The sequence below is a fragment of the Triticum dicoccoides genome, chromosome 6B, assembly GCF_002162155.2.
Source record: "Triticum dicoccoides isolate Atlit2015 ecotype Zavitan chromosome 6B, WEW_v2.0, whole genome shotgun sequence".
In the NCBI taxonomy this organism is placed as follows: Eukaryota; Viridiplantae; Streptophyta; class Magnoliopsida; order Poales; family Poaceae; genus Triticum; species Triticum dicoccoides.
Genome location: NC_041391.1, coordinates 382,487,323 through 382,499,936, shown reverse-complemented (window position 1 = coordinate 382,499,936; position 12,614 = coordinate 382,487,323).

Here is a 12,614-nt window from a genome sequence, read left to right as displayed (position 1 = left end):
CAGTGTTGGGCCGGCTGGAGCGCCAGGTAAGCTGGCCCAGGTAACTCTCTCTCTCTCTCTCCGTTTCCTATTTTAATTACTGTTTTCTATTTTTCTGCAACTTTGTGGCTTTATTAAAAATACTAAATCAATCCCAAAAATCATGCAACTACTCATGACCACTGTTGGAAATATATCCTACAGTAAACATTTTAGTTTGGGATTATTTGAGCATTTAAAATATTTTATAGCATTTAAATGCCCAAATGCAAATACTATATGATTTAATACAATAATCCAGAATGGCCTAGAAAAATATGCACCATTTTTGGGAGACGTTCTGGTGCTAGGGTTCATTGAGAATATTTTTATTTGAACCTAGTTGATTTGATCTGGTGCTAGGGTTTGAGCAATCCCCATTTCAAGTTTCAAAAGAATTTAAACATGATGCAACAGACAAGTGCTAGCCTAGTGCAAGGTAAGGCTAGGGATGTGACACTAGCACCCTAGCATGCGGCCATCCCTCAGGGGCCCGCCTGCTACTCTCGCTCAAGCCTCAGGGAGGGTGCTGGACTGAGGATTTCAAGACGTACCTGCTTTAGTGGATCCTGCCAAAGAAGGAGGAGGATGCCGAGCGCGTGGCTCGTCAAGCCACCGTGTACTGCATCCGTGATGGTGAGTTATACCGCAAAAGGCCAATGATGTTTAGTTGCAACGCATCTCCAAGGAGCAGGGACTTGAGCTGCTAGCAGACATACATGGTGGAGCCTGTGGGCATCATTCCTCATCACGCACTGTAGTGGGCAAGGCGTTCTGAAGTGGCTTCTACTGGCCCGCTGCGCTCAACGACGCTATGGAGCTGGTGCGTTCCTGCTAAGCATGCTAGTTCCACACCAAGAAAATTCACCAACCAACACAGGGCCTCCAGACAATCCCGCTCACATGGTCGTTCGCGGTCTAGGGGCTGGATATCTTGGGGCCGTTCCCTCGAGCACCAGGGGGCTACCGCTACCTCTACGTCGTTGTTGACAAACTCACCAAATCAGCGGAGGTAGGAGTTGTTCGCGCCATCCCAGCCAGATCGGCCGTCAAGTTCATTAAGGGCATCGTGAGCCGGTTTGGGGATCCTAACCGCATCATCACCGACAACGGCTCGCAATTCACTAGCAACCTTTTCAAAACATACTATGCTAACCTTCGAACGCAGATATGCTACGCCTCAGTGGCACACCCCAAGAGCAATGGCCAAGCCGAGCATGCCAATTCCGAGGTCTTGAGGGGCCTCAAGACAAGAACCTTCAAGAACAAGCTCTAGGCCTGTGGCAGGGGCTGGCTCGATGAGCTCCAGTCCATGCTGTGGTCCATCCACACCAACGCGAGCAAGCCAACGGGAGAGATGCCGTTATTCCTCGTCTAGGGAGTAGAAGTGGTTCTCCCACACAAGGTCATGCGTCGCTCCACATGGGTCCTAGCATTCGACGAGGTGCGTCGGGACGCCACATGGGGGATGGATCTCGTGCTGGGGGAGGAATGTCGCCGTCAAGCCTCTCTTTGGACGGAAAGGTAGTAGCAGGTGCTGTGGCGTTATCACCGCTGCAGCGTCCGCTCCAGGATGTTAGAGGTGGGCGACCTCGTCCTGAGGCGGGTGCTCTCCACGGAAGGGTTGCACAAGCTCTCTCCCATGTGGGAGGGCCTGTTTAGGATTGCCCGTGTCTCCAGGCCTGGCGCCGCGCGCTTGGAGACACAGAACGGGGTCCCCATCCAGAACGCCTGGAACATGCAGAGCCACCGGAAGTTCTATCCATGAAGAAAGGCTCCCTCCTGTGAAGCAAGGCTAAGGCCTGTGAAGGTCTCCGCTTGTGACACTCTCACGTAATAATGAGTGGGGCTATACACGCCCCAAAGTCTCCTGACAGCCGCCCTGGGGCCTCACGGGGGCTCCCTTCCACGTCTTAGTGGCAGCACTTAGCTCCACGCTGGTGAGAAGACTACATTAGGTGCTGGACGCGGCTGTTCATTTTCTTTCTGAAATTGCATGTAGTCTTTTCTTTAATGGAGTTGGCGCTTTCGTGTTTCGGTTCGCCGAGTTGATTTCTTCTCGTCCTGCTTGTTTGCTTTCAGCCTAGGGGCAGGGAGGAGGTGGCAGTTGCCTGTCACTCTCCCTCGCGCGCCTCGCGCGTGGGGGCTAGGCAGGTGTGTGTGCCTTGGGCTTGCCCTTGTGCACGCATACCGTGTCGAACCCCGCTGCCCTGGTGCTTCCACCTTATCCTCACAAGGATCCCTCGATCAAGCTCACAGGAACTAGCACCCCTCATACCCATGCCCCTCGGGCAGCGCGATGCGGTGCATTAAGTCAGAGTTAATCCATGACAGGGGACTCGTAGAAGGAGGAATAAGGTGCTCGTCAGGTTTCCTTTCCCTTCAAACATCCCTGCAGTGGTTCCGTGGCGACTCCTGAGACCCCAAGGCACCTGCCGAGGTCTGTGACCTCTAGGTCCCCGGGAAAGGGGGCCTCGTCGGGCGCCAGAAGCCAAGTCCTCGCGAGGCAGGAAGCTACTGCACACATATCAAGCTAAGTTATCCTATCCTTGCCTACTCAGAGCGCAGGCATTACGGCATAGCATTAAGATAGCAAGCATAGCATAAAGGGCATAACTGCCATAGTTCATTACATGCGTCGGTAGGGTACACTATCTTTTTTCGAATTACAGGAGAAAGGAAAGGATAAACAAAGTGGACCCAATGGCGGGCGAACCCGACGCCAGCGCCGTGTCTTCAAGCGGTGCCTGAAGGTGGCCCCTGGGCTCCACTAGTTCCCCCATAGGCGACCTAGGGCCGTGGCCGGTCTTGAGTCCAAGTTCGGCGGCTCCGGCTCATGTCGGGCTCCTCTCCAGCTTCACTGGAGCGCCGTGGGAGGAGCACCCACCATCATCCTCGATCCGAGCGCGATGGTGTGGAGGTCGGTCGTAGCCACCACCGCTCGAGCTCTCACCCGAGGAAGAGGTGCCGTCACGAGAAGAGGAGCGCACACCGCCAAGGCCAGGCTCACCCTCGTCGTCCTTGTCGTCACTGCCGTCTTCTGGGCAACACCCCATGCGGCGGCCGTCCTCCCAGAACACCCTCACGTAGAGGGTTGCCAGGCCGTCGTACTTGAAGTGGATGGTGCACCTCACACTCAGGCCTCGAGCCGGCCTTGCGCGAGATGCCGGAGGGCTGGATGGTGGCGGCGACGGTCTTCGAGCTGTCGTCGGTGAGGCAGCACGGCCGTGAAGGCCGGGCTGAGGTGGTGGTCCTTGACCAGGAGGTCGTGAGGTGGAGGAAAACACCCCACCGCAGGTTGACATTGTCGAGCGGGCGGGGGCCGATGGAGGCAGTGGTGGCGCCATCTTAGAACAGGCGCTGCGAGCGGCGGCGTGCGAGACACCACCGGTGTTGGAGGACGCTCCGCGGGCGGCAGTGCCGCAGGCCACCCTGGCAGCTGGGCCGATGGTGGCGCAGCAGGCCGTCCCGGCATCCAGACCGGTGACGGCGACGCAGGACGTCCCGGCGTCCGGGTCGTTGATGGCGCCGGAGAGGGCGTCGGAGGAGGTGCTGGCCGCGTCGGGAGCTGCCAGCAGGTAGCACGCTTTGGTGCCCTGCAAGGAGGGCGTCGGGCCGCCGTGCCGCAGCCGGCATGGGGCGGGGGCGCCGTGGTCTTCCGACCTCAGACACAGGAGGAGGCGGTGATGGATGCCGTCAGCCGCTGTCTGCGCGGCCGGACGGACCGGCTCGAGGCGTTCATCCAGGCCGAGGTGGAGCGGATGCGACACCTGGAGCACGCCGTGTTGGTAAGCTTCTTTTTGCAACTTCTTCTTTCTGGGGGTGCGCCAATGCACCCACTTGGTGTAGCCCCCGAGGTTCGGGCCAGCTATGTAGTAGTTGGTTTGAATCTTTAGAATTGTGTCTTTGTTTTGATTTCTGGTTTCTTCAGCAACTCGACGCCCACTGGGTCGGCGCCTTCAACCGTCTCCTGGGTAAATACCGGGAGCTCAAGGAGCAGCTCGCCGCCAAGGAGGAGGAGCTCCGCATTGCGGCAGGTATCTTCATGCTCTTTTCTAGTGGGGGCGCACTAGCGCACCCACTGGGTGTAGCCCCTGAGATTTGGGCCAACTGTGTAACAGTTGGGCCAAATCTTAAGTCTTGCTTTCTTCTTCTTTCTTGTAGCCGAGGTGCTGTCCCGGCAGACCCGACGGCTCCGGGTTGGTCATCACTATGACCAGATTATTGCCGACACCGGCCGTCTTGGTGCTGAGGTGGCGCAGGCGAGGGCGGAGGCGACCGCGGCCCGGCGGTCGCTTGACGAGGCCAACCAGTTGCGGGAGTAGTTGGTGGGTCATAAGAGCCACCTCGAGGCCGAGGTCGAGCTCCATAAGGCAGAGGCCGCCAAGGTGGTGGAGGCGCAGCAGGCCCTGGTCGAGGCGGACCAGCAGCGCGGCAGGCTGGCCGACGACAAGGGCCGGCTCCAGGCCGAGGTGGAGCACCTGTAGGGGCAGGTTGCCATGGTTGAGAAGGCTTGTCAGGATGAGGCCCGTCGTCGCGAGGCGGCCGAGAAGGTGGTCGATGACAAGGACGCCGAGTTGAAGGCGGCCCTTGCCAAGGCAGCCGAACTGGAGAAGGCGCTCCAAGAGCGCGACCACACCATTGACTGGGAGCAGCGTGGTACGTTGCTCGAAGCGCAGCACCTGGAAGAGTCCTTCTCCAAAGTGCTTTTCTTGTGTTTTGCCGGGTCGGGATCCGGCCTTTCGTCCTTGTTGTCTTTTTCCTGATATGCTTCGCTTTTCTGGCAGGAGCCTTCCCGGAGAAGCATCGGCTGGCGGAGGAAGCCATCCGCTTTCAACGCGACCCGACAGGAGTCCTCGGATTTGGGACGGACCGCAGGTGGCGTGGACCTTCCCAAAAATCATAACCGCCATCGAGGCCCGCCTGCGGGTCTTCGGGGAGCAGATGGGGCGGCTGTACCAGGGTGGCACCACAATGACGACAGCCCTTTAGCCGGGCTCCGTCGAGCCGAACAGCTTGACGTGCCTGGCGCATTGGTTGGAAATGGGACTGGACTAGCTTCACGAGTGGCGCATCTCCACTGCTCGTGCCAGGGCTGAGATGGTGCTCCGGTTCGCGCTGTCTTGGCATTCGGACCTGAAGCTGGACGCGCTGATGGGCCAGCGGGCCGGCTCGGAGCAGTTGTTGCAGGAGAAAGCTGGCCGGATTGCCTCCTGGGCCAGCTACATCGCCGAGTTCGCCTTCCATGACGAGTTCCACCCTGAGCGGGCGGAGGACGGCGTGGTCATGGCTGGTGACGACTACGGCCTGCTTCTGCACGATCCGGAGGGAAGCTCCGAGGAGAAGGGCGTCTACCGCGACGGGGGTGCCAAGAGGACACCGGTGCCTCGCTGGACCCGGAGGCCGCCAGGGGAGAGTGGTCGATGTCGCGACGCGGCGCTGGAGATGCCTGAGATATCTTAGTAGAATTTGTTAGGTAGCAGGTCCACCGATGTCACGCCCAATATGCGATACTATCCTAAAGAGACACGAAGGTCCCACCAAGGATAGAACCGCATATTGATACACTTTTGCAAGGTGGATATCATTACATCAACATTACATAATAGATGGGGATACATACAAAAGGCTTACAATGCCACATGAATACAACAACATCATGCATAAGAGCAACATCTGACTACGGATGAAACACAAACAGAAGCTCAAATGACATCCACCCTGCTAGCCCAGGCTGCTGACCTGGAACCTATCCCCTGATCGAAGAAGAAGCAGAAGAAGAACTCCAAAACAAGCAAACATCGCTCTCGTGTCATGATCAACGCATAATCCTGTACCTGCACCTGTTGTTGTAGTAATCTGTGAGCCACGAGGACTCAGCAATCCCATTACCATGGGTATCAGGACTAGAAAAGCTTAATGGGTAAGGAAGGGGGTAAAGTGGTGAGGTTGCAGCAGCGACTAAGCTTATATGGTGGCTAAAATACGTAAATAGAGCGAGAAGAGAGAAAACGGAACGGGCGTGAAGCTAGCAATGATCAAGAAGTGATCCTGAACTCCTACTTACGTCAAACATAACCCAAAACCGTGTTCACTTCCCGGACTCCGCGAAAAAGAGACGATCACGGCTACACACGTGCTTGATGTGTTTTACTTCGAATCTGGTGTCAAGTTATCTACAACTGGACATTAACAAATTCCCATCTGCCACATAACCGCGGGCACGGCTCTCGAAAGTTTATACCCTGCATGGGTGTCCCAACTTAGCCCATTATAAGCTCTCACGGTCAACGAAGGATATTCCTTCTCCCAGGAAGACCCGATCAGTCTCGGAATCTCGGTTTACAAGAGATTTCGACAATGGTAAAACAAGACCAGAGCCGCCTGATGTGCCGACAATCCCAATAGGAGCTGCACATATCTCGTTCTCAGGGCAACACCGGATGAGACATCCTACGAGTAAAACCAGCCCTCAAGTTTCCCCGAGGTGGCCCCGCAGTCTACTCAGTTCGGACCAGCACTTAGAGAAGCACTGGCCTGGGGGGGACTAAAATAAAGATGACCCTCGGGTTGGCCGACCCAAGGGAAGGGTATAGGTGGTGGTGAGGCAAATGGTAAAACCAAGGTTGGGCCTTGCTGGAGGAGTTTTATTCAAAGCGAACTGTCAAGGGGGTCTCATAAATCACCCAACCGCGTAAGGAAGACAAAATCAAGGAACATAACACCGGTATGACGGAAACTAGGGCGGCAAGAGTGGAACAAAACACCAGGCATAAGGCCAAGTCTTCCACCCTTTACCAAGTATATAGATGCATTAATTTAATAAGAGATATTGTGATATCCCAACATAATCCTGTCCATCATGGAGCAATCTTCAACTTCACCTGCAACTAACAATGCTATAAGAGGGGCCAAGCAAAGCAGTAACATAGCCAAACAACGGTTTGCTAGGAAGGGTGAAAAGGTTAGAGGCTGACATGGCAATTTGGGAGGCTTGATCAACAAGAGATAGGTAGCGCGGCAAAGCGATAGAACGAAGCAACTAGAATAGCAATGATAGTAATGAGATCCAAGGCGACGGTCATCTTGCCTGAAATCCCGCTAGGAAGAAGAACGATTTCATGAAGAAGATGAACGGGAGTAGTCGAACGAATCCTCACAATCGCAACATTACCGGAACTAAGAAGCAACACCAGAAAGAAACAAACAACATGGTAAACACACAACCATAAACATGGCATGATGCACAGACAAATATGATGCATGACCGATTTAAAAGGCATGGCATGGCAAAGTGCACAAACAATACTACAAATTAAGTGGAGCTCAATATGCAACGAGTTGCATATTGACAAAACACCACATCAATTATTTAGTTATCTCTCTAGGTTATGTACCCAACAATATTAAATGTTATTCAAAATGGCAAGGGGTGCAGCATAATAAAACTATCTATCTAGGAAATTTAAATGAGGCCGGAAATAACAAACAAGGAGTCCGGAAAATCCTCATATGCATATTATGAATTTGGTACTGTTCTGCCCTAAAACATATTTTATTTTTGTTAATCAGGGAAATAGAGTGCACCATATTAAACTAGGCATTTTTCCACCCCATTTACATATAAAGTTTATTAAATTCGGAGCTACGGTTATTTAGTTATGAAATAAATCATTTTACCGTGGCATTTTAGTAAATTAATGCAAACAACAGTTTTAAATATTTTAACATGGATGAAAGTTGGATATTGTGAAAGTACATGAAATTCTAAGCATTTCACATATACGACATGTTTCATTTGGATGCATGGATATTTAGATATGAGCAATGCATTTTTAATGGCATTTCTGAAAATATGCATGCGCTGGATATGTGACAAAATCACAGAATGAAAAAAAAAATCTACGGGACGAATGCAACGCACTGCGCAAAGCCCAAGATGGACCTGGCCCAAAATGGATGAGTGTGAGTGTGCAGAAAAATAAAAGGAAACAAAGCAAAAATTGGGCCTGCTGGGACTCGAACCCAGTACCTCTCTGAGGAAAACTGGCGCGCTGACCAGCCCATCTAGGACGCGTTTATGTAGAACTGAGGAAGCTAGTTTATTAAGCCAACAACAGACGGTCGAGCCTTCAGAGCCAGGGCTCACGGCAATGCTCGCTGGCGGCGAAAGCGAGCAAAATAGCGGGGATTCAAGCTATCGGACAGCAGCGGGCTTGCGGAAAACTGTGAAGGTAGCAGCTATAGGGCGTGCACGTGCTAACGCTCGAGCAAGAGCTCATGCTCCTCTCGGGTGCAGTGCGGCATGATGATGCAGCGGCGGCAAGAGCTGGGCGAGCATGACTCGACTTGCGGGCAAGCTGCGGGCGTGCGGGAACGACATTTGAGCGCGGGAGCAAGCGACTGTTGCTCGCCGGTGTCGCGTGCGTGCCGAAGCAGGGCAAAACAGAGGAGGTGTGCAGCAACGTGCACGAGCACCAACTCGAGGTCACGGCCACGGTGGTCGGAACCCACGACGCGCGGACGACGGTTGTGCGGAGAAACGAGACCAGAGAGGGAGATGGGAAGGATCGGGGCTTCACCGTGGGGGTGTTGCTGGAGTCGGTCGGGTCGGGGACGAGCGGAAGTGACGAGGGAAGGTGCTTCTTGTGAAGCAGGGGAGGAAGAGGATGACGGGGAGGTAGCCGGACTTGGCAATCCTTGGGCGCGGCTCGTCGTCAGAATGGGACTGGGGCAGTGTTCTCGAGTGAGAAGACGACGGAGGGGAGGCCACGGTGGAGGCATAGGACGGCGGAGAGGTCATGCCTGAGCCGGCCATGGCTCCTGGAGGCGGGGAAGTAGGTGCATGGGTGCCCCTTACCTGTGGCGGCGGCATTGAGGGGAAAAGAGGGAGGAGGAGGAACCCTAGGGCGAGGGCTACTTGTTTTATAGGAGGGCGAGGCGAGCTGGCTCGGCCACGGTGGCCATGGCGCATGTCTCGTTGGTTTTACTGTGAGAGGGTAAAGAGCGAGGGAGGAGGAAGAACAGTAGCGAACGGAGACTGGCATGCGGGCCCGGTGTGGTTGTCCACGTGGAAAGGGACATCCACACGAGCAAAGGAGGCGCAGGAGAGAGGCCTTGCCGCCGGCTGGACTGCGGGTGATGTTGGGCTGCGCTGCAGCTGCACTGGGATGCTGGTTTCCTCACCTTCTTCCCTATTTTTCAAACAGAAAAGAAGAGAGACAGACAGAAATTTAAAACAAGTTTGAATTTCATTCAAACTTGAGTTAAATTCTAGCCCAACCAAAACAACTTACAAAGAGCTACAACTTGGCAGAGAGGGTGCAGGCATGATGTAATATTTACAGAAAATAAGTGAACATTTTACTGGGACAGGAAAATGCTACTTGCAATGTATGTGTGAGAATTGGAAGGAAGAGGCTAGTGATGGGGTGTTGTACTTGATGATGGTTTAGATGGAAGGGCAAGATGGAACAACAAAGAAGATGAGGAGAAGGAGTTCACAAAGATAACAAGCACACAACAAATGTGCACACGGAGAATATGCACACTACAAGGATGATCATGACGCAAATGCAACAAAATGACATAGGCAAAATCACATCATGAAGCATAGAACAAAGCAAGTGAGACGACCATGGCAAGCAAACAAGGATGGAACAATGAAATATAATAAAATATGAACATGATGCAAGAGCAAAATATGGCAATGGCATTCATCATGAACATGGCAACAACTTATAGGAATGAAATATGCAACACAACTATGATAATGCAACAAACATAATAAACACACGACAACAACTAAAATAAAGGAAGGCATCTGGAGCATCGGTCTCGGGGCGTTACAACTCTCCTCCACTAACAAGAGATCTCGTCCCGAGATCTTAGGAACGAGACGGAAGAGAAAGAGGAAGAGGTGAAGTAAGAACACAAGAGAGAAGATGAACAAAGTCGAGAGCACTCAGTTATAAAAAGAGGTATGACGAGTATGACGAGGATCAAAGCTCATGGAATAAGATAGACTCTGAAACCACTCCGGTTAGAACAAGATAGAAAAGGAATGAATAAAAGAATTTGGGCAGCACTCCGACTGAAAATGGAAGGAATAGAACTTGAACTTCACAAGATGGGATGGCACTTGATGAGATGAACAATGCAATGCCTCCGGATGAATTGAAAGAATGGAATGAAAAGAACGGATGGAAGAACAAGAACTTTCACAACGAATGAATTTGATAGCGTCCTTAGAGGAAGGGCTGAACGGAGTTGTTGAGAAAATGAACAACAAAAGAATAAGCTTGATGTGGACTTATCAAAAACAACTCAAAACTTGAGGTGAAATTATACCACAACCAAAAGTCTGAATAGCTGAGCGGAACGAACAAAATGCAAAACTCCACTTCAGAAGAATACATAGAATTAATTGCACTTCGAGATGCGAGAAGAAAAGATACTTGAACTCCACCAACAAGAATCTTGATGAACTCTTAAAGAATGAATGAAATCATGAAGAACCACCATGAAGAACTCCGGTGACAAAAGGATGATGAGACAGAAATGAAGGATGAAAGAATAAGATTAAGCCTTGCGGTGATTTAGATGGGGGTTTCGACGACATAGCCGAGGAAATTTGAACTCCGGAAAAGAAAAGATGAAAACACTTGGAACTAGAATTTATTCATCAAGAACAAACTCCGAAGGAAGGGATTACTCACTTGGATAAAATAAGAATAAGATTTATTGTATGCTTATCCTTCATCAAATTAAATTGATGACAAGCAATGGATTTGGCATGCAACTTATTCTTGTTTAAAAGGATTAAGGGGGGGGGTATATGGCGCAAAACTTGAGAAAGTCTTCATGAGCCACCGGTAGAATTGGAAAGAACGAATGAATTAAAATGCTAAACAAGGAAAAATAATCTGAACGAACCACCGTAAGAATTCGAAAATGACTGATGAAAGAGAATGAATCACCAGGAATAATTAGAAGAACCAATATGCTAGAGAGGATTTAGATGCAAAAGAACAAAGAGATTATGAGCTGATTAAAGAACACTTGAATGAAGCACCGGGATAATTGGATAACGTTAGCTGAAATGTGAGGACGAAGAATTCTTCTGGAACGATGGCCTCCGGTGAAAAGAAATGGGAAAACAACTTCTGACATACTCCGGATGGGTAAGAAAAGGAATATCTGACAAATGGAATAATTCGAGAGGAAAACATGAAACTAGAACCACGAATCTTCGAGAGAACGGGCAAGATTCAGAGGAAAAACTCTTCTTCGGTCTTCAAATGACGACGAGAAACACTACCAAAATTTTTTAAGGCACTCTGGGGGAACGAAAAAGCGAAGAGGTTGAGGAAACAATTAAAATGATTTGAAATCGATCTTGGTAAGGCATCTGACTGATGGGATCCATTCTTACGTCACACTTGAAAAGAATTGAGAATAACTCCAGGGGAATTTGAAGAGTCAGGTAAGATCCTGGGAAAAGACCTGTGGGTTAGGGCCCACTAAAATAAAACACCGTTGGAAAGGGATGTTGAAGAGGTAGATGATGCACCGAAATGATTGAAATATTTGAATGAGGTGACAACCTCGAATTAATTGGAACACAAACGAATCTCCCGAGATGTCTTCCAAACTCCGGAATGATTGAATGGAGAGAGGCAATCGAGCAGGAAAACACTTGAGCCAAGGAAAAGAATAAGATCAACCCAAAAAAACTTGAATTGAGTCCACTGGAAAAGAGATGAAGACTGTCAAACAAAAGAGAATTCACCGGTTGAAACAATTGAGGAAAGGCTGAAGAGGCTCCACACGAATGAAATTGATGGTCGAAAGAGACTCAGACTGCGGGAAGAAAAAGGGTGGGAGGGCGGGAAAACAAAGACAACTTGGAAGGGGTAACCGACGAATATCTTGAAGAGAAAACACTGGTTGAAAGAAAGCAAAGGCTTCACACGAGTAGGATGGATACTCGATTACGGACTCCGGATCCGAGAATAAAAAGGGGTGGGAGGTTGGGAAAAAGAAAACTACTGAGGATTGAACTCAAAGATGAAGAGGCTCGAGTCAACTTGATGAGAAATGCACCAGATAAAAAGAGCTGAGAACCAACGAACGAAAAACCAACTGCGTGATCCTAAAGAAAGTTTGAAGGGGAAGTGGAGTAAGTCAAAACACCTACGTCAAGATTCCTCACCAGAGCGATGAAGGGGCTGAGGCATAAAAAGAATTCCTACTCTCTGATATAACTAGACTTAGAAAACAGTTTCCTTCTAGACTCGACAACAGCCAAACTACACAATCAATCAAGGGGGATCCTATGGTCGGTCGAGGCTCTGATACCAACTTGTCAGCGTATCAATATGCGATTCTATCCTTGGTGGGACCTTCGAGTCTCTTTAGGATAGTATCGCATATTGGGCGTGAGAACCGACCCACTGGGGGTTCTGGGTGTAACGAACTCGGGCCGTGGGCCTTTAAATATTTATGTGTGTATATGGTGAATGTTTCTACTATTTGCTTTTCGTTTTTTGGACCGATTTCTTGCGCTTTTCCTTTCTCAAACTTCCCCCCCCCCC